This window comes from Ochotona princeps, chromosome 27 (assembly GCF_030435755.1).
Source record: "Ochotona princeps isolate mOchPri1 chromosome 27, mOchPri1.hap1, whole genome shotgun sequence".
In the NCBI taxonomy this organism is placed as follows: domain Eukaryota; kingdom Metazoa; phylum Chordata; class Mammalia; order Lagomorpha; family Ochotonidae; genus Ochotona; species Ochotona princeps.
In genome coordinates, this window is record NC_080858.1 from 3,134,221 (window position 1) to 3,157,663 (window position 23,443).

At 46.2% G+C, this 23,443-nt stretch overlaps 1 protein-coding gene across 2 annotated transcripts in view; it reads right to left on the reverse strand.

Moving 5' to 3' along the window:
* ADIPOR2 (adiponectin receptor 2) overlaps window positions 1–21,730 on the reverse strand; it is a 52,849-nt gene extending 31,119 nt beyond the window's left edge. Inside the window, exon 1 of one of the 2 annotated variants that reach the window (XM_058655809.1) lies at window positions 21,544–21,730. The gene's annotated coding sequence lies outside the window, so the exon portion shown is untranslated. Of the gene's footprint in view, window positions 1–21,539 lie in introns of both variants that reach the window. The other variant, XM_058655808.1, reaches the window with a different exon arrangement.
* Between the last annotated feature and the right edge of the window lie 1,713 nt (window positions 21,731–23,443).

The window sequence follows — 23,443 nt, forward strand, 5'->3', positions numbered from 1 at the left end:
GAGCCTGGAGCCTCTTCTGGATCCCCCACACATGTGCAGGGTCCCAAGGCATTGGGCCACCCTCGACTGCCTTCCCAGGCCACAAGCAGAGCACTGGGAAGCAGGCTGCTGGGATTAGAACCAGTGCCAATATGGGATCCCGGTGTGTGCAAGCAGAGGACATTATCCACTAGGCTACCATACCAGGCCCAGAAACTAATTTTTTTTACCCCTCAGGATTGGCACAGCAGCACAGCACGTATGGCTGCTGCCTGCTGTGCAAGCATGTCATACAGGCATTGGTTCAAGTCTGATCTGGTCTACTACCAATCCCTGCTGTATACCTGGAAAGCAGCAGAGGACGGCCCAAGGCCTTGGGATCCTGCACCCTGGGAGACTAACAGCAAGGTACTGGCTCTGGACTGGCCCAGCTAAGGCCTTAGCAGTCACAGGGGGAGCAAACTAGCAGATGCAAAATCTCTCTCTCTCTTCCCATAATCTGAACTCTGCCTTTCAAAAATACATTTTTAAAACAAAACTATTCTCACAAACTTCTATACAGAGACACAGAACAATTATTCTAAGAAACTGCTCAAGTGGTCTCCACAGAGAATAAAAAAATTTACCAAACAGCAGAAGTGGGGCTGGCTTTGTGGTATAGTGGGTTAAGCCACCACCTGCAAACAAGCATCCCATACGAGTCCAGGCTGCTCTACTTTCAATCCAGCTCCCTGTGAATGGCCTGTGACCAGCAGGGAGAAACTGAAAAAACAAAACTCCTGGCAAAAGCCTGGCCCAGCCCAGCCCTGGTGGCTATTCGAGGGGTAAACCAGCAGATGGGGAAGAAAAAATAAATAAAACAGAAGTAGAGACTTGGCTTACACATTCAAAGTGACTTTTTTCAGCCATATTTTGACCATGAAGCTCGCCAAGCAAAGAAAGATATTCCAAACAGAAAAATCCCAAGCACAAAACGAGGAGTATGTCTGTTCTGAAGTTAGAGAGCAACAGAACTCAAGACACACTGAAAGAATCAAATATTTGGATGATCAAAAAAAAGGGTCAATTAAAAATAGAAAAACAATATTTTTACTTGCTGAGACGGAGAGAAATTCAGAGCAAAACAACAATGAATTTGGCTTTGGAAACAGTCTGAACTGACAGAAATGTTCAGCTGGCTCAAGGAAGCAAATCTGGAATTGGGAAGAGACAATGAATCTGGGAGCAGGACTGTTACTGGCACAGAGAGTGAAGCTAGCACAGTTCCTGGCATAACAATAGACAGAATGCTTCATGCAAAATAGTGAGGGGAGGCAAGGATTAGAGGGGAGAGTCCAGAGAAAAACAAGAGCCAGATAGATGAGAAGCTGGGAGTCACCAAGGCCCACTCATGCGGCCTTTCCAAAGGGAACAACTGCACACTGTCCAGCCCCGTCTACCGCCCAGGGCTTCACCTGCCTGCACAGCACAAACCACGGCAACATTAGAGTTTCATAAATAGTACCTCACAACTAATTTTTTCCACTCACAGAAACTGTTAATTCTGACATTTCTGGTTTAACAATCTATTTCCAACAAAGATATTTCTAAAACACAGTTGGTAAGTTCCACAGGAGCGGGAATTTGTTTGTTTACTGGCAAATACCAAATTGAAACTGATAAACAGTACACACTCAACAAAAATTTCCTTCATTTTTCTAGTAGAAAAAAAGAAACTAAAAGCACACTGCATTGTCATAAACTGAGCCAAGACAGGCTAAATAATACAATGCACTACACCTATTTTGTGATTTTTTTTAACCCTTAACTTGCCCTCAATTTTAAAAGAAAAGGCAATGTGTGGAATACAATATAAAAAGTCTTCAAAACTCAGGCCCAGCACGATAGCATAGTAGCTAACAGTCCCCGCCTTGCACGCGCCGGGATCCCATATGGGCGCACCTTCTAACCCCACGGCCCCACTTCCTGTCCAGCTCCCTGCTGGTGGCCTGGGAAAGCAGTCGAGGATGGCCCAAAGCCTTGGGACCCTGCACCCACATGGGAGACCTGGAAGAGCTCCTGCCTCCTGTCTCCTGACTTTGGATTGGCTCAGCTCCAGCAGTTGCGGCTGCTTGGGGAGTGAAACATCGGACAGAAGATCTTCCGCTCTATCTTTCCTCTTCTCTGTATACCCGCCTTTCCAATAAAAATAAATCTTTAAAAAAAAAAGTCTTCAAAACTCTAAAACTAGAATTACTCTGTGACCAATCAAGCTGTTCCACTAAGTTCTGAAAAGGACGAAAATCAAGGTCTTAAAAACACATCTACAAAGGCAGGTTCGGGACAGTGCCCACACAGTGGAAGCCATTCAACGGCCCGTGGCTGGGAGAATGGACAGGCCCTATGCAGGCTATGGAGCCTCAGCCTGAAGAGGAAGGAGATTCTGATACATGTGACCGTATGGACGAACCCTGAGACCATTCTGTCAAGTGAAATAGGCTAGTCACAAAAAGACAAACACTTCACAATCTCACTTTCATGATTACTTGAAGTAGTAAACATCACAGCAACAGTAACCAGAATACTAACTGGCAGGGACTGTATGGAAGGAAGAATGGAGGATCACTGTTAAAAAAGGCTGGGGCTGGCACAATGGCACAGCCTGTAGCGCTAGCATCCCAAACAGGTGCCAGTTTGAATCCCGACTGCTCCATTTCTCTTCATTTTTTAAAAAAGATTTATTTTTTATTGGAAAGTTAGTTTTACAGAGGAGAGAAAGACCTTTCATCCACTTGTTCACTCCCCAAGCAGGGAGCTGGAAGGGAAGTGGAGCAGCCAGGATTAGAACAAGCGCCCATATGGGATCTCGGTGCATGCAAGGCGAGGACTTTAGCCACCAGGCTACCACGCCAGGCCCCCTACTGCTTCATTTCTGATTCCTCTCCCTGCTTATGGCCTGGGAAAGCACCAGGAGATGGCTCAAATCCTTGAGCCCTTACACCCATGTTAGATCCATAAGCAGCTCCTGGCTCCTGGCTTCAGATTAGTCCAACTCTGGCCATTGAAATCACTTGGGGAGTGATTCAGGATAGGAAATCGAAATCTCTGCCTTCCTGCCTCCATTGCTCTCTGAAACGCTTTCAAGTAAAATAAACAAATCTTAAAAACTGAAACTACAGACATTAATGATGTATTTATTAATCTGAAAATCAGAAAGAGAGATCTTCCACTCACTAGTTCACTCCCCAAATGGCCACCACAGCCAGGGCTGGTCAGGCTGAAGCCAGGAGCCAGGACCTTCCTCCAGGTCTCTCATGTGGACGCACGGACCCCAGCACTTGGGTCAGCCTCTGGTATTTTCCCAGGCATGCTAGAGGGAGCTGCATGGGAAGTGAAAGGAAGAGCCCAGGCTCGACCCTGTCCCCCTCTGGGGTCTAGTCTCAAAGGCAGCTGTGTCCTCCACTACATCACAATGCCAGCCCCTATCCTTCAGCACTGCAAGTTCAAGTGTATTTCAAAGAACATAATTTGGGGCCCTGAGAGTAAACAAAAATGTTTAAAAGATACAATAAAGTTTTACGAACTAGGAAGCTTGATAACCAAAGCTCAGTTTTAAATCTATACTCTGAACTTTTTATTGAAGTAAAAAATTCAGAAAAGTCCACAAAGTATTTCAACAGTTAAGGCGACAGTCCTTCCAACAAGGGTCTTGTCAAGATTCCTGTCAGACAGAGTAACAGCTTTCATATCCTCTGGATAGTAATTAAAAATGAAGAAGGAGGGGCAGCAGGAGGGGAGGGGGCTTTTAATATTCTTGTTGGTCCTACTGTTCACATAAGCATTCCATCCTAAATAGTAACCACACTCAATCCTGTTGGCAGTTTTAGATTCACAGCCCCTGGATTTGGTTTCACTGAAGTCCGAGAGACAGGCTGGGTAATCTCGTCCTAGAACATCTTGTGCTGCGACTCAGGTTTCCATCAAGGAAAAGCTGTACCCGACACCAGCAATCCCATCGGCCATGCGCTAACTGAAAACACAGCTCACTACAGAATGATGCCTAAGAATGTCAGTGCAAACTTTTAAGTCACTTTGAAACTGGCTACTTTCACAAAATCACAAAAAAACACATCATTTTTCAATCTTCTCCCTCTGAATAACCCAACAATAGTGATGCTATTAGACATTTAAACCACGACATCTGATTCACTAAAGCCCAGCACCTACAAAAGGACACTGACCCACTGGCCCTTGGAATTTAGGATTTTAACATCTTAATTTTTAAAATAATCTTACGGGTTGGCATAGAGACCCAGAAGCAGCTTCTGACTTCTGACCATCTCAACTCAGCCACCGCAGCCAGTTTAGGGAGTAAACCAGAAAACAGAACTCTAGCGCTGCTCCCCCTACCTTGCAATATAAATAAATCTTTCTAAAAAGAAAAATAAAAAACTTTTCTAATTAGTTAAAATACACCTGTGAATGAAGACATTTAAATTAATTTTTTTAAGATTTATTTATTTTTATTGGAAAAGCAGATATACAGAGAGGAGGAGAGACAGAGAGGAAGATCTTTCGTCTGCTGATTCACTCCCCATGCGGCTGCAATGCTTGAAGCTGAGCTGATCCAAAGCCAGGAGCCAGGAACCTCTTTCAGGTCTCCCATGTAGGCACAGGGTCCCAAGGCCCTCTGCTGCTTTCCCAGGCCACAAGCAAGGAGCTGGATGGGACGCAGAGCCACCGGGACATGAACTGGTGCCCATACAGGATCCCGGCATGTTCAAGGTGAGGACTTTAGCCACTAGGCTACCATACTGGGCACAAATACATATTTTTATAAGGAGAGAAAACTAAATTATCTATTCACATATACCAGTAAGAACCAAAAATGCAAAATGCTGATTAATTAATGTATCATTACTACTTTTTATAAGATTTTTTAAATTTTTTATTGGAAAGTCAGATATAGAGAGAGGAAGATCTTCCATCCACTGATTCACTCCCCAAGTGGCTGCAATGGCCAGGGCTTTTTAATAAAGTCAAATACATAGTAAGTTGTAAAATGTTTTAAAGGAGACTAAATAGGAATATTTAAGTCTCTTCTATGCATTTAGCATACTTTCTCCCTAAAATTTCCATTAAAGTTCTAGAACAACCTTTGCCCTGTTGGCTTAGTAGCCTGTTTTGAACATGCTTTGCAGCATATTCCTGGGTCCGCAGGTGCAGGACCTAATAGATCCTGGGAAGATTTTCTCAACCCTGGTGCCAAAACACCAATAACTTCTCAGAACTATCAAAACCACTCAAGTAACACCCTCGGAATACTCTTCCCCACGCCGAGGTCCCTAAGGCCTCATCAGATGACCATCTCCCATTCCCCGGGTGCTCATGCAGTTTTAAAGCCAAGAACAGCCCTCTCCCCCTCTCCTCCCTGTGGTCACAGGAGAAAAAAAAAAACACTGAATCATTCGTCCCACCCACCTTCCTCCATTCCTGACCCTTCCCACCCTAACCAAAGGCCCACATGGGCATGCATCCCTCCCAACTACATAAACAATATTAAATTAAAAAAAAATAAAATTTAAGTAAGTAAGCAAACCTGTAACGCAAATAAGGCCTCACTTGACCAAGGCCCTAAAGGTTTAAGGGACAGGCATGTTTGGCGTAGAAGTTGAGGTCGCTTTTGGGACACAGCATCCCTTGCTGAAGCACTTCAGTCCAAGGCCCAGTCCTGCTTCTGAAGGCGTTCACCTGGGAGGAAGTGATGGGTCAAGTCTTGGGTTCTCTGCCACCTGGATCCTGGCTATTGTGGACATTTGGGGGGGTGAATCTGTTTACTGGATAAATACAAAGCTGAGGTGCTTACTAGGAAAAATTAAGGGGGTATTTTGGTATAACAGAAGTATTCTATTTGGAAACAACTGAATTAGTCCAAATACAGGTTTCACTGCTTGCATTTTTTTTTTAATCAAAGGTTGAGGCAGTTACACAGGTGCACAAGTCACTCCACTTCCCAGTGCAAAGCTGTGCACACAGTGCTACTCTGTAGCAGCATCCCACTCCCCCAGCTTCCTGAGCTTCCAGAAAGCCAGCTGGCTACAGGGAAACTCCAGGGGACTGAGATGTATAAAACAACAGTTTTTTCTTTATTCTAAAATGCCAAAAATTAAAGCAGAAACTTGGATTCATATTCGACTCTCTATGCAAGGATCACAGGAAAATGAATTACTATTATTGCAAACAGCTTCAACCATCTTTTTTTCCCCTCACTCTTCTTACTCGGCTTTGCACAGGGAACAGCTGTGATTTCAGTTTACCCCAGACCCTGTGGGGTGAGGCATGCCCTGTGGGGTGAGGCATGCCCTGCATCCAGCGTGAATCTGATGAGGGCTACCCCAGGCCCCACCCCATTTCCTGCAGAACCGGTCCAGCGCAAGGGCAGGTGATCCAGGGAAGACCAGAGTTCGTTCAAGACTTGATTAGTGCAGTCTAGCACCAGAAGTTACTGCTATCCTTTCGGGCTCACAGATCTCAACAATGAACTTGCCCAGGCTCAGCACGTAGAGCAGACTGGCCTGGACAGAATGGAAAACAGCAGAGTCCTGGCAACACCTAGAACAAACACTTAGCACTTTCACGCCCCTGGGGATACTAAAGCATTGAGGTGACTTTAGCAAATCAGTGCAAATTAGGCATTTCTGTTCCAAGAAATCAAACTATTTTAGAACTAAGTAGGACAGGCTGAACACAAAAACAGTTTTACCCTAAACTCTCACAACACACATCTGGACATTGTTATTGACTCTGTCAGTCCCGTCACTGGCATTCGGGATGTACACACGCTATAATTACGAGTGCGAGTCGGAATGGAAATGAGCACCCTTCCCAGCCTTGGCTTCCGAACAGGCAGAACACATAACGCCCCCAGCCCATAACTGCTCCAATTCTTCTAAAAATAACTTAGATTGAAAGAATTCCTTTACACAAACTCAGAAACAACTTTTTTTATCTGTTTTCTCAAGTCTGTGGAGGGCAAACCTGGACTAAACACACGTAGCAAAAACTATGCTCATTTCGTCTTCTCTGGCTTAATGATCAGAGAAAAACAAAATCCTTCATCAGCTTGCTCTTAACATTATCCTTGTGTTCCGCTGAATCCCACCCTGGCATCCCATACTGATCTTTCACACTCAATGATGCTGCCCAGCAGGTGGATGCCAGCAACATTCCACCACTAATAACCCTGTCACTTCACCTGCCTAAACTCTCCTATCACAGGAGGAAAACCAGCTACCCCAGTATCACGGAGGATTGCGCATGACACGTTAAGTATTTTAAACCTTAGAATGCACTTAAATAACTTCATCCAAGCTAGAGTAAATAAAACGGACTGAAACCCACGTCTTACTTGGGGATAAAACCAACCACTTTTCCATTTCATTTCTTCACAGAGTTGTTCTCATACTTCTCTAGAACCAAGCTTCCACTCCCAGACTCTGCTTGACAAGGTCACCTGGGAATCATTATCTCCCAAGCCAGCAGGTGTATTTATTTAACTCTGATCCTAACCTCTCAACTGAATTCCAGAGTACTTCTTTAACCTATACCAAGCATCAGGTCGCCATACACATGTCCAAGTGGCACTCCAAGTTAACAGACTCCAGGTTACACAGCAAGCACGTGCTCCGCTCAGCCTTAGCCATTCCAGCAAGCCCCCAGTCATCTTTCCATTGCTCAGATCCTAGGATTTGTCTTTCAATTACCAAATTCTAATGATCCAGTCTTCAAAACACCCCAAATACACCCAATTTCTTACATTCTCTGACATACGACATCACCGATTCTCATCTATCCAACTGCAACAACCAGTCTCCTGGGTTCCACCTCTGACATCTACTCCCACCCTGCCCCGTGACAGTAATCCTTTTCGAAAGGCACATTCTTCACACTTCATCCTGTCAGTCAAGGACTCCTTCCCCAGCATGTGCTGTTGGGGCATGTAACCACTCCCCCTCTCAGGCCCAGAGCCAGGCAACAGGGAGGGGTTCGCGCTCTTGCCCATGACATAAGATGGAAGTTGAAACATCTCTCTTCCTACTTTCCCTCCCTGCCTGCTCTATCCCTGAATACAGCCCACACGTGTCTAGACTGCCTCACCTTTTAAACAGGTTTCTCCTTCTCCAAAAAGGGGGGGAGGTAAGGTTACCCTGTTGCTTTCAGGCCTTCACTGGTTTTCTTTTACACCTAGGACCCCTCCTCACTCCAGCTTACAAAGTCTCCAGTGACTCAGATCCTGACTATCTCTGATTTTTTTTTTTTTTTAACCAGCCTTGTATCAGCCATGTTGACACTCCATTCGCTCCTCAAACACTCCAAAAGCTCATCCCCTGGCCCTCCATTGGCTGGCCCCTTCCCGTCACGAGGACGACCTCGACTGAAAGGTCCCCTTCCCTGACCACACCAGCTAAAACACTGCCTCCATCAAGTCTTCTTCCATCACCTCTTCATCTCTTACAGCACCTGTCTCTCTTACTACTGATCGAGCCCCAGCAGATGACAAGCTCCTGAAAACAGTCATCATCTGCTTTTCTTACACCTATACTCCATTCAACAGGAACTTTCAATACACAACTGCCAAGTAAGTAAATAAAAAATGATTACTCACACTTCAGTAACAAGTTGATTAAATTGGTCATGTCCCCAAAGAACATTTCTAACTAATACATATGAAACAAAACTTAGTAACTGGAAAAAAATTTGTGAAATGTGAAAAGTTGTCAACATGTTGCTTAAGGCTTGGTTGACAACTATGAAATAGCACTACCTAGATTATTTTTAAAAAAAGATTTATTTATTTTTATTTTGGAAAGTCAGATATACAGAGAGGAGGAGAGACAGAGAGGAAGATTTTCCATCCACTAATTCACCCATCCCCCATGCGGCCTCAATGGCTGAAGCTGAGCCAATCCAAAGCCAGGAACCTCTTCCAGGTCTCCAACGTCAGTGCAGGGTCCCAAGGCTTTGGGCCGTCCTCAACTGCTTTCCCAGGCCACAGACAGGGAGCTGGATGGGAAGCGGGGCTGCTGGGATTAGAACCAGCGCCCATACGGGATCCTGGCGCATGCAAGGTGAGGACTTCAGTGACTAGGCTATGACGCCGAACCCAGTACCTACAGTTTTTAAGACATTTTCAAGCCTTAATGTTCGTGAAATCTTAGGTGCAATTAAGTACAAAGATACATTTCAAATCAGTCATTTTTAAACAATTATGTTGAAGATATTAAGACTCTGAAACTATTCATACTTTTTTCTAGCATTAAACAGATCAACCTTTCATTAAACCACAAAAAACCTGTTCTAGTATCTTGTCCTACTCCACTGACCACCTTTTCTGACAAGAAACCAAGCAAATCTTATCATCACAGGAAAAAGAATTAGGCAGAAAGGTAGTGAAATCTTACCACACTGCTGATCTACTGTACCCATGGGAAAATACTCAGTGAGAATCTTTCTGGAAATATTTCCAAAATAATGAAAACATGACAGTAATTACTTGCTAAGGCTGCTACTCCGCCATCTCACTGGTTTTCAGTCTACTTTAGCCATTGTAAATTCTCCAGCAATTTAACATTTATTAAAATACACAGGACTGTGCATCTAAAAAGAGTACATTTCACTGAGTGAAAACTGTCACAATCAATGTGTTCAAATGAGGACATGTAAGGACATTTATTTATTCTGCGTCAAATTTTTTTTTTCCTTAAGATTTACTTATTTGAAAGGCAAAGTGAGAGAGGACTTGATAGAGAAAAATCTTTTCTCCGTTGGTTCACTCCCTAAACATCCCCAATGACTGGGGCAGGGCCAGCACAAAGCCGGGAGCCTGGACTCAATCCAAGTCAGCCATGCAGGTGGCAGGAACCCAAGTACACGGGCCGCCGTCTGCGGTCTTCCAAGCACACTGGCAGGAGGCTGTGCTGGAAATGCAGAGCAACTGCCACTCAACCAGACTGAGATGGGACGCAAGCACTGCAAGCAGTGGCTTAATGCACCGCAGCAAGGTGAGAGAACGCGACCTTCGACGGCTCACTCCCCACCGGCCCCACTCCCAGCCAGCTCCCTGCCTGTGGCCCGGGAAAGCAGTCAAGGACGGCCCAGAGCACTGGGACCCTGCACCCGCGTGGGAGACCCGGAAGAGGCTCCTGGCTCTTGGCTTCAGATCGGCTCAGCTCCAGCTGTTGTGGTCACTTGGGGAGTGAGCCATCAGACGAAGATCTTTCTCTCTGTCTCTCCTCCTCTCTATATATACATACATCTGACTCTGCAATAAAAATAAATTTTTTTAAAAAAAAAGCAAACTTCTAAAACGTTTAGGGAAAAAAAATGAAAAAAATCTTAATGATCTTGTGGTACGGACCAATAAAGAAAACTGCAAAATTTTACAGCACTTATTTTATTTGAAAGTCATAGTTTAGTGAAAAAGAAAGACTGAGAAAGATCTTTTATCTACTGGTTCACTCCCCAGAGCTGGGTCATTCTGAAGCTGAGAACTTACGGTTACCCACATGCGTCAGGAGCCCAAACCCATGAGCCATCATCCTCTGTTTCATTCCCAGAACATTAGCAAGAAGCTGGATCAAAAGTGGAGCAGCTGGGACACAAACCAGTATCATATTAAATGCCAGGGACACAGGTGGAGGATTACCCTGCTTTGCCACAACACCAGCTTCTATCATCATTTTAAGAAAACAGGGCCTGGTGTGGTGGCCTAGCAGCTAAAGTCTTTAACTTGCCGCAGCAGGATCCCATCTGGGCACCAATTTTAATCCAGCAGCCTGCTTCCCACCCAGCTCCCTGCTTGTGGCCTGGGAAAGCAGTCAAGGATGCCCCAAAGCCTTGGGACCCTGCACCCGCAAGGGAAACACAGAAGAGGCTCCAGGTGACTGGCTTCAGACTGGCTCAGCTTCGGTCACTGAGGTCGCTGGGGGAGTGAACCTTCAGATGGAAGATCTTCCTCTCTGTATATCTGCTTTTCCAATAAAAAATATTTTTTAATGTAAAAAAAGAAAATAAATCATATACAGGGTTGCCACTGTGTTCTGACAGGATGTTGGTTCAAGTCCTACTTTTCCAGTCCAGCTACCTGCTTCCTTATGGCCTGGAAAAGCAACAGAGGTTGGCCCAAGTGCTCTCAGGGACTATCACTGCAGGCTAGCAGGAAAACCCACAACCAGTGACCCAAGGACCCCACTATCAGGGCACAAATTTGAGTGCCAGCTGCTCTACTTCCAACCCAACTCCCTGCTGGCGTCCACAGGAAGCAGCAAACAATGGCTCAAGTACTTTGGTCCACAGCCCACCCACAGGAGACACTCTCAGTCTCCCGCAACTGACCACTCTTCACTCTGCCTTTCAAATAAGTACATTTTTTATAATATGCTAGTGACACACATTTGGAGAGCAATTTGATCATATCCAACACAGTTAGTGGAGAGGGCATACTGCCTAGCAATTAAGACGCCTGCATTGAGTATCGAAGTACTAGGATTGGTTTCGGGCCTCTGGCTCCTGACTGCAAACCCTGGAAACCAGCAGTGAAAGTTGGAAATACACAAAACAGTGCTATGGTTTATTTATAAATGTATACCTACCTAGTAATTAGAACAGGCACTAGAAATGAGCAGGATAACTGTTTACTTCTTCAAAAAAGGGAAACAATCTAAGACGGTACTTCAACTATGCTTTTTTTAAAAAAGGTTTATTTACTTGAAAGGCAGCGTCACAGAGCGTCAGAAAGATCACCCATCCCCAAACGGCTGCCATGGCCAGAGCAGAGCTGGTTGGAAGCCAGGAGCTTTCTCCAGGTTTGCCGAGGACAGGCAGGGGCCCAGCACCTCGGTCAACTTCTGTTGCTTTTTCTTTCCACACACATTATCAGAAAACTGGGTTGGAAGTAGAGCAGCAGGGACTCAAGCCAGCACCTATATGAGCCTATACATGCCTATTTGTGCTTATATGGTGTCAGTCCCAAAAGGTTTTTTTGTTTCTGTAAGAACAATCAACATGGAAACATGCTTAGCTGTGCCATAGATATGTGGAGGTTAATGGTATCATGCTCAACAGTCTCCTATGTTTGAAATATTAAAAATATATATATTTTAAAAATTTGCAGCACAAAAGAAAACACATGTGCAGCCTAGATACAAACTAACACCCGTACTTCAAACAATAATGCTTAACCTCTGTTAAAATCCAGGACCTAACAACAAGCAATGTTTATGTAATCCCATATTAGAGCATTCCTTGGGGCTGGCACCATGGTGTTGTAAGCTAAGCCTCCACTCACAGTGCCGGCACTCTGTAAGGACTCTGGTTGGAGACTTGGCTGCCCCACTTTGGATCCAGAGCTCTGCTTACTGCCTGAGAAAGCAAAGGAGGATGGCTCAAGCCCCTGGACCCCTGCACCCGCCTGGGGAGCCCAGAGGACGCTCCAGGCTCTTGGCTTGGATCGGCTGAGCTTCAGCTGTTGTGGCCATTTGTGGAGTGAGCCAGCGAACAGAACTCCGACTTTCAGATAAAAATAAATCTTTAAACAACAACAAAAAAAAGTAGTTCCCAACCTCTTCTAAGACGACTACCTCTGAAAACCTGATCTTGTTGGTTTCAGTTTAGTGCTATCTACTTGACCATATTTTCACCTTTACTTCTCCCAAGCAAGCTGAAATTCTATTTTTACTCTTGTCACTGAATGATGACACCACTTGGGAACAGAATATGTTCTTGTCCTTTTATTGATTTCTCCTCTTTATACACATTTCATTATGCTTCTGAATACTTTCAGTTACCAGAAATTCTTTTTCGAACAAAACAGGATAAAATAAGAGAAAATAAAAAGCAAACCTCCTTTCCAATGCTTAAAGTTTTTTTCATAATGGATCTGATATCACCTCCTCCCTGACTAAACAAATGGCTATATAAATATAACTATGTAAACACATTCACTAAACTAAAATTTCAGGACATACAGGGTTTTTTTTTAGGACATACAGGATTAAGGTTACTATGTTGCCAATACTAACACACTAACAAATGCATCTGGAAGAAAACTCGGGATTACCAAAATTAATTACACAACTCCAAAGCCTTAGAACCCTGCACCTGCAAGAGGCTCCGGGTTCCTGGTTTCAGATCTGCTCAGCTGAACCACTGCAGCTGCTTAGGGAGTGAACCATCAGACGAACGATCTTCCTCTCTGTCCTCCTCTCTGTATATCTGCCTTTCCAATTAAAAAAAAAAAAAAAAAAAAAAACCCTTAAAAAAAAAAAGAATATCTAAATTAAACCAAGCTATGTGAAATTTCTTCGTTTACTTTAAAGGCAGGGTTAGAGAGAACTCAATCTCCATTCACTGGCTGACTCCCCAGATGGGTGCATCAGCAGGTACAATAGCAGTGGCTGGGCTGGGCTGAAGCTTGGAATCTGGAACTCCATCTAGGTCCTCCCACAGGGGAACAGGAGCCCAAGGACTTGGGGCTTCTCCCATTACCTCCGCAGGCACATAAAAAGGGAGCTGAATTAGAAGTAGAGCAGCACTCAGCTGGGCTACCAGCATCACAGGGGGGTGGCTGAACTGATTCTGCCACAACTCTGGTCTCTAAACATTGGTGCCTTTGGCCTGTATACATCCCTTCCTAACACACAGTTCTTCTGGTCCAGAAAATTCCAAGCAAATCCCTTATTTAATCAATCGCTCAACTTATAAATCCTGTTTTCTTTTACTGATTTTTTTTTTAATTTGAAAGGAAGTTACAGAGAGAAAGAAAGACAAAAAGAAAGCGATCCTCCATTAACTGATTCAATCCCAAGAGTACTGGGCCCATCTGAAGCTAGCAGCCAAGAGCTTCTTCCAGGTCACTATGTGGGTGCAGGGGCCCAGGGGTATTCGCCATCCTCCACTGCTCCCGCCGACCATAAGCAGGGAGCTGGACTGGAAGTGGAGCAGCCAGGACTCCAACCAGCATCCATATGGGATGCTGGTGCTGGTCCCACAAATTGTGATTTCTAATGTACTTACAGAAAATATACAAAGATGACAATTTTATACTACAGTTTTGCAAGCTTATATTTTGCAAAAATTTTGAAAAGCTTATTTTTAAAAAAGCTAAAGTCCTTTAGTCAACAGTAAGCCCCCAAAGAACATGAACCAACTCAGGTTTCTAAGTTGGCAGAGACAAGAGAAAATTACACCTTTCCTACATTTCCGGTTAAAGTTTACACTACTATGATCTTTCCAGATGGCAATCTGGTAATATCCATCGAAACTGTCTCCTTCAACTCAGCATTATTAGATAATCATTGTAAAGAGGAACTAGCATCCACCAACTGTACAAGCTGTGCATAAGGCCAACTCACACTTACACAGCTTAAATATACAACAGGGGCACTACATTACAGCATATAAATAAATGCCACTCAATAAAAGTTAAAAATAAGATGCAGATTTATTGACATAAAAATGATCCACGAGTATTAATTTTTAAAAACATATGACTATCAGCCAAGATAGCACCATGTGCCAAGCTCCCAAGTGCTATTTCTGGTCACTTTTAGAAGCCCAGTCACACACCAAGCCAGGCAGAGTTGGGAAGCCTCAGTGGTGCGGTTTTTCTGAGAAGTGTCTACTATGGACCCAACAAGCCCAGGAGAAATTTTAAAATAGCTGCATAGCAACCAACAGCCGTCAGAGAATCTAAAAAAGAGGGGCAACAGACCTACATCGGAGTTTACATAACAATATAATCCAACACAGTGGCACATGATGCTAATCCTCCACCTGCCGTGCCAATACTCCATATGGACACCAGTTCTCGACCCAGCTGCTCCACTTCTGATCCAGCTCCCTTCTTAGGGCCTGAGAGAGCAGTGGGGGATGGCCCAAGGCCTTAGGTCCCAGCACCCACGTGGGAACCTAGAAGCAGCTCTTGGCTCCCAGCTATGGACCAGCTCAGCTCTGGCAGGTGCAGCTATTTGGGAACTGAACAGCAGATGGAGTGAGTGTCTCAGTGTCTGTCTCTCTCTGTAATTCTAACTTCCAAGTAAACACAAGTAAATCTTTTTTAAAAAACCTAGCTCTTATAAAATTTCACAAACTTTGATCTCACTAATTAATAAGACTCCTATCAATCCATATCAATCCATCCAGTTTCCCAGGGCTCTGGACTTCCATGCTACCGTAACAAGTGCCCGAGACCACGTGCTCATAGTGCTGGTGATAATAAGGTAAAGAGAGTATCGCAGAATCCCACACAGACCACGTTAGCAGACAGCAGAGCACAGCACATTAACCCACTGCCTGGGATATGCTGCTTCAAGCCCGAGCTTCCACTTGCCCCCACAGCACCACGTGAATGGACTTGGGAAAGCAACAGCAGATGGCTCCAGTCCGCGGGCGCCTGCACCCACACGGGAGACCCAGATGAAGCTCCTGGCTTCCGCCTGGCCCTGCTCTGGCTGCACCGCCATGTTGCAGGTGAACCAGCAAATGCAAGTTCTCTGGTTTCTCCGCTCTCTCCGTAACTCTGTCTTTTAAGTAAATGAATAAACCTTTAGAAAGAGAAAGATAGGAAGGAAGAAAAAAAGAGAGAGAGGAAGAAAGAAAGAGGAAAAGGAAGGAAAGCAGGAGGGAACAAGAGAGGAAAAGAGGAAAAATGGAAAGAACAATACCACTACAGCCAAAATGCGTGGCTGTAACGGCTGAACCCGCAAGAAGGAAATGATGCCGACGCAGACCTCGGCTTCACAGAGTGCTCTCCGGAGGTGAGCGAGCTGTCGGGTGCGGCCTAACTGTTCTTGGCAGGTCAAATGAAAGGCAGGATGGTAACTCCGATTCTGAGGGTACCAGCCAACAGCAAGAGACCGATTAGTGCAGTACGCAACAAGGAAGAAAGACTCTGAAACACAAGGAAAGGTTGCAGAGGTCATGGAAGTACGTACGAAACAAAAGAAGAAAAGACCCAGAGGCTCTCTTCCTTTCAGGTGCCCGGGCGATTCGTGCTGCACGTGGTTTCGCAAGAGCTCCCAGAGCAGCTCGAGGGCTGTCAGGGGCCTCGGCAGAGAGGACAGGCACAAACCCTATCTCCCAAACTCTAACTTCTACAGCAGATCAAAGAGAATCACAAGAACCCTGGTGCTCCAGACACAAGCAGCGCATCCCAGAGTCCGGCCAGGCTCCTGCAGCCCGTGCCCACGGGGGCAGCCCCCCATGCGTCACACGCCAGCCCGCGGGAAAGCCCACTAAAACCTGACCCGTGACAAAACACACAAGGGAACAACACGATAACCTTGCTAGAGACTTCACTCAGTTCTTCCAAATCTTCAGATATGGAAGAAATTCCATGGAAAGATGACACAGGCCTTGATAAAATCAAGAGCGTAAGAATAAAGAAGTGTTAAACAATAATGATTACATTCCAGGAACAGAAACTCTCGAAGTTGAGAAAGACGAAGCGAACACTGAATGTGATAAAGACGGGTCTTTTTATCAGTCTCACGGAGGAGGATGCCCAGGGTGAGCTGGCATGTGCCACTCCTATCAACAGCAAGAAATCTCCAATAAGCTCAACAGCTTGCCCACGCAGAGGCAAAAAGTCAAAGCTGCAGGAAGACCTCTAAAAATATCTGCACAGCCTAAGGAAAAAATGAAGTTCAACCCCTAGGGAAAGTCCCAAAGAGAAACTATATTGGAATAGCAGGGAACTACTTTTCCAAGCAGCCATCACACAAAAGCCAACGTCCATTAAGGCAACATGAGCAATCTCAATAGCTGGAAAGACAGCCCAGAAAGAATTTACCAGCAAAACCAAACGGGTCCACTGTCCAGAAATAAAAATGCAACTTTACACTGACATGGTGTAGTCAGAATGATGGGTCGAAAAATAAGCATTCCTTCAGAAAGTACCTGGTTTACTCCTTATTAAGATGTATGTATTCAAGGGCCCAGTCAGTAGCCTTGTGGCTAAAGTCCTTGCCTTAAACGCACTGGGATCCCACATGGGCGCTGGTTCCCATCCAGCTCCCTGCTTGTAGCCTGGGAAAGCAGTCAAGCAAGGCCCATGAACTTGGGACCCTGCACCTGCGTGGGAAACCGAGAAAAAGCTCCTGGCTTCTGACTTTGGAACAGCTCAGCTCTGGATATTGTGGCCACTTGGAGAGTGAAACAGTGGATGGAAGATCTTTCTCTCTGTCTCTACTTCTCTCTATAAATTCACCTTTCAATAAAAATAAATCTTGAAAAAAAAGATTTATGTATTCACGTACATTAATATCCATGCATGTGTACTTACGTGTTTATATTTTATTTATTTGTCCATTCATTTGTGCATTTGAAATGCAAGAAGAGAGAAAAAGAGATCTTCCATCTGCTGGTTTGCTCCCTGAAACAGTCTCAAGGGCCAGGGCCAGGCCAAGCTGAAGGTAGGAAGCAGGAATTGCATCCTGGTGTCCTGCGGGCACTGGGGCCCCGCCAGGCACAGCAGCGGGAAGATGGGTCGGAGTATCCAGGACTTGAAGCCACACCGCCATCACGGCTGCCCTCTAGTGCCAGCCCCAACACCGCCATCACGGTGCCCACCATCACGGCTGTCCTCTAGTGCCAGCCCCCACACCGCCATCACGGCTGCCCTCTAATGCCAGCCCCCACACCGCCATCACGGCTGCCCGCCATCACGGCTGCCCTCTAGTGCAAGCCCCCACACCGCCATCACGGCTACCCTCTAGTGCCAGCCCCCACACCACCATCACGGCTGCCCTCTAGTGCCAGCCCCCACACCGCCATCACGGCTGCCCTCTAATGCCAGCCCCCACACCGCCATCACGGCTGCCCGCCATCACGGCTGCCCTCTAGTGCCAGCCCCAACACCGCCATCACGGCTGCCCACCATCACGGCTGCCCTCTAGTGCCAGCCCCCACACCGCCATCACGGCTGCCCTCTAGTGCCAGCCCCCACACCGCCATCACGGCTGCCCTTTAGTGCCAGCCCCCACACCGCCATCACGGCTGCCCTCTAATGCCAGCCCCCACACTCTTAAAGGGGAACATTACATTAAGAGGTCCAGAAGTACTTTGTTTTGAAAATCACAAGCACACTACTGAATAATAACTTCTTTGAGCCCACTAAAAAAAAAAAAAAAAGAAAACCTGTACCACACAAAAAGCCCTATTGTAAACTAGACTAATTAGTAATTAATTAATATTGATACGGGTTCATTGGTTCATCAGATGTAACATCTTGTAACATCAGTTGCAAGATGTTGGTAATGAGATGCAGATGGACCTTATGGATACTTCCTGAACAGTTCAAACTTCTGTTAACTAAAACTTTCTCAATTTTTTTTAAATCCTACTCTGCAGAGATTTGAAAGCAAATGCTTGTATTGACACATCAAAGAGAAAGACCTGTAGCAAACTATTCCACAAAGAATTAAACTAGAAAGAAGAGCCGGAAGAATTTTCACGCTACATACTTCTGGACTGTCTAAACTCCACAATGGGGATAAGGACAGGTTCTGTAACAGTGTTTGTTTTGTTTTGCTTAAGAAAAAAAAACCACTGGCTTCTGAAACCAAACTGACTGGCTTCTGAAACCTAGCTGATGACCTTTCCTCCTCTGGAAACAGGGCCTTATGTAATGGCATGAGGAGCGCCGCAGGCTCAATTACTGCATCGGCCTCAGTGGGGAACTGATTCCCCAGTAGGTGCTCAATAAACACCATCCATTCTCATATCATCTTCAAGCATTTACCATTCTTGAACTTTCTTGTTAAATCTTGACTGACAGAGGACAACAACAATCATCAAACCGTCTCTATTGAGATCTTAAGGGCAGAAGTCCAAAAGCATCCAAGACCAAGTGAAAACCTCTAAACTACATCTGAAGAAGCAGATGGCAGAGGCGAGCCTCATTCTACCGGCCATGCAATTCCATACGGGGACGCAGGTTCAAGTCCTGGCTACAGCATTTCCACTCCGCTTCCTGCTAACGCGTGCAGGAGGCGGCAGGTGATGGCTCAGTGCTCTGTCCCTGGCCACTCGAATGGAAGACACAGACGAAGCTCAGGACTCTTCGCTTCAGCCCAACCCAGCCCCAGCCTTTCAGAAAATCGGGAAGTGAACCAGCAAAAGAGCTTTCCCTTACTGTCACTCTTTCAAATAAAATGAATCCTTTTTAATTTAAAATAAATAAAAATTTAAAATAGGGCCCCACACAATAGCCTAGCAGCTGAAGTCCTCGCTTTACACATGCCTTACAGGATCCCATTCGGGCACCAGTTCTAATCCCAGCAGCCCAGCTTTCCATCCTGCCTGTGGCCTGAGAAAGCAGTCAAGGACAGCCCAAGGCCATGGGACCCTGCAAGTGGGAGACCTGGAAGAGGTTCCTGGCTCCTGATTTCAGATCAGCGGAGCCCCAGCCGTTGCAGCCACTTGGGGAGTGAATCATAGCAGAGGATCTTCCTCTCTGTCTCTCTTCCTCTCTGTATATCACTTTCCAATAAAAATAAATAAATCTTGAAAAAAATTTAAAAAGATTATAATATGAACTCATTTACCAAAAACAAACAAAAAAGCCACCAACATTCTGTAAGGAAAATCAAAAATGCATAATATAACCCCAGATAATTTTTACTTTCTCTTTCACACTTTTCTGACTTAATTTTCTCCATTTAACACAGATCCCTTTTCCATGAAGTAGAGGTTGGCAAATTTTTCCTATTAAGGACCAAACAGTGAGTATTCTGAGTTCCACAAGCTACAGCATCACATCACAACATCCCTCATATCTCACTGTACTGCAGAGCAACCTCTGGTATCCAGGTGTTCAGACAACACCCGAACAGCTGCTGTTACCTACCTAAGTCCCAACAGAAACCTACAGACACAGGCAAAGGCCAATCTAGGCCAGATGGGCGTAAAGCTGGGAACTGCACAAAAGTGTACCAGATGAGATGATAGTATTAACAAGACATACTCCTTCGTTTATAAATCTACACAACGAGCCTAGGACTAGACAAGCCCCTTCTCCCTCCAGTTCTATCATCCCCACTGTCACAGCTGGAAAAGAACATGTGCTACCAAGCAGCCCAACGTACAGAAAAGCAGACCGCTGAGCCGGCAGTTCCGCGCAGAAGCTAACAGAGGTCATACCTTCCACGTTTACTTTGAAAAGTTCTCCAAATTTAATATTCCACCTGCCACCGCCTATGTGGAAGTCTCAACTTACTGATGAAATACTTTCCCAGACGCTCACAGACGATTGACTTGTAAGGAAGAATTAGAGGGGACAAGCACTGTGACGCAGATGGTCAGCCACTGCCCATGAGGCACGGGGCGCTCAGCTTCCCACCCAACTCCCCGGGAAGGTGCCTGGGAAAGCACTGGATGGTGGGAGGCCCAAGTGCATGGGCCCCGGCCACTCATCCTTATGGGAGACCATGAGGCCCCCGGCCTCACCTGGCCCACACCTCGCTACCGGGGGGGCTGAACAAGCAGATCCAACTCAAATAAGTAAAAAAAAGAATATCTAAGAATTCCCTCACACGGTTCGACAGAGTGGCAGAGACGCAAAGGGAAGTGTGTGACAAGAGCCAGTCGACAAGGCTTACCATCTGCCCCACGCAGACCCTAACAAAGTTGGCTGTGGGAAGAACAAACTGACTCTCAACACTTCGTTGGGAGAAGTTTTGTGATGAGGTCATTTTAAATGTCTTAAGCGATTTGTTTTTATTTGACATGGTGCAGAGGGGCAGGTCTGGTATAGGGGGAAAAATATATATATATATATATATATATATATATACACACACACACGTATATATAATGGCGACAATAATATAAAGCTGAAAATTCCAAACAAATCAACAAAATGAAAGAGCATTCTAGAAGAAAAGAAAGAAAGAAAGAAAGGAAGAAAGAAAGAAAGGAAGGAAGGAAGGAAGGAAGGAAGGAAGGAAGGAAGGAAGGAAGAAAACACCAACAAGCTCTCATGCTATCACCGTGCCCTACAGAACCCCAACTGGATGGCTAAAATATTTCTATTGAAGTTCACGGTCATCGGATCCTGTTCCTGAAGTTGTCAACGAAGAGACCAAGGTCAGAATCAGAACCCGGGAAGGGGGGTGGAAGGGAAAGCATCTATTTACAATCCAAACTCTGTCTCAGACATTCCCCCACCCCACCCCATCCCCTCCCCCCAAAAAACATAAATAAAAACAAACTCATAACCCTGTTACCGCAGAGGCAGAAAGTGACAGAAGCGCAAAGACCTTCCCACCCCCGGCCCCCGGCCGCTGTAAAAAGCGAGGAACCAAGCACAGCCTTCCAGGGCCGGCCACCCAAGAACATTCCTAGAAGTGACCCGGGACACCGACGCGGGCAGAGGGAGACCCGGGCCCGTCCACGCCGCCGCGCCGGCCAGCACGTCCGACCTGCAGGGGCGCCCCGGGCCGCGCCGAGGACCCCGGCCCCCCGACAGCCCCGGAGCCCCCGCACCTGCCCCGACCCCGCACTCCCACTCCAGGGACCCTCACCCACACAGCCTGTGGCCGCCTCGCCGCACCGTCCGACTCCTCCGGAACCAGCGCCGCGGGGACGGGGAAGAAGGGGAGCGCGGAGGAGCGAGGGGTGCAGCCCGAGGAGCCGCCGCCGCCGCCGCCGCGAAGCCCAGTCAGGACCGAGTTCGCGCTGCCGCTGCCGCTGCCGCTGCCGCTGCCGCCGCCGCCGCCGCGTCTCTCCGCCCCCGCGACCGCACGTCGCCATGACGCAAATCGCACGAGGAGGCGCGAGCCAATAAGGCCGCAGTCCACGCGCCGCCGCGCTCGCCCAAACCGGAAGCTGGCCCTCGGGCCGCTCCAGGAGCCGCGTGCATGCCGGGAGTTGTAGTTTTGCCAAGGTTATTCGACGAAAACAGAACGGGGCGTCGAGGGACCGAGGACGAGCGCCCCAAGGGCGCCCGCGAGCGTCCGGCTCGTAATGCCCACCTCAGAGGAAGGAGTCTCGAGCTGAGAAGTAGGCACCACCCCACACCTCCGGCGGTCACGGACGCTTTTCCCGCTCTTCGTGGTTACTTGCTGCACACCTTGGGGGGAAGTCAAAAATGTAGAAAACTTCGGCTGGAGCTTCTGTTTCTGCCAACGGCCAGTGCAATGCTAAATCAGCTAAAATCGAAAGCATTAGGCTAAAGTGACAGCGAAAGCGTTTTATTACGTTCTTAAGCGTGTTACGAATTGTGCCCTATTACTCCTAAGAAAAAATATGACTGCCCCTCACTCGTATAATCCGGAATATACACGTGTGATTCAGAACACTTTTTAAAAATGGTTTTAATGCAATGGTGGACCAGAAAGAAGCTCTGTAAGCGTTCATTGTGCCCACTTATCCAGAATGAGATTTTGGACAAGTAACTTTCAAATTGAATTCTAACTTAGAAACCAACAATGAATAGGATTTTCTGTCCTTATTTTAGAAGAAAGAGAAGCATGTGGATTTTTCTGTCTGGGGAACTAGCAAACTGTCCGTCTAAATTTCAAGATGTGGTGGAGATTTCCAGAATGGCAAAGAGCCTGAATAAGGTGGTCTTTGAAACTGACCTAAGACCCTCTAAGCTAAATATAGAGAAACTAAATGTAGAGGAACTTAGTTCTTTCAAAGGGTAGTTTACCCAGAAAAGATAAATTGCCTTTTTAAAACTTTGCCATCATTCCTAAACGTCATAGCAATGATGACTTCTATGTTTCCAGATAAAGACACCAAGTTTTTTTTTTGTTTTTTTTTAATTGAAATCACAAAAGACAGTTGTCAACTAGGCTGCCATTCAGGGATTGCAAACAGCCCATCATGCGAGTCACAAAGGTCAGGCAGGCTGGAGAGTCTGGGGCTCCCTAAAGGATCTGCTGAAGATGACAAAGTCACAAGGAAAAAAAAATGGAAGAAAGATTCTTCTAAAACCTCAAGTACTTTTTGTATCTCTTTCCTCGGAATGATTCAGGAAGAAATCATTTACCAAATGACTGATTTAAAAAATACAGGGCCTTATGTCAGGAAGCTGCCCTCCAGGACAGCCCACCATGAAAGACAAACTCAAGGATGTGCCCGCCCCCCACACACGCGGGGTTGTACACCTGTTCACGGTCCCTTTGCCTGCATGCCAGCTTGCTGCTGTCGCTCCTAACGCTCTTGGTCCGCGTGCTCTCCTCCAAGTGCTCGTCCTGCACCTGCCAGCACTCCCTCCTGCCAGAGTCACCCTGCACGCCTTACCTGCATGTCATCATTAAACCTTTCAGAGCAGTTTTCCCAGAGCGCCCTCCCTGCAGGTGTGCTAGTTACTAACCTTTCTAGATTGGCTTCTGACCAGGTGCCCAAAACTCAAGGGGAATTGGATAAAATGACGTCTCCTCCCATGTCATCTGTGGGTCTTGAGCCCCTCTGTCTTCTC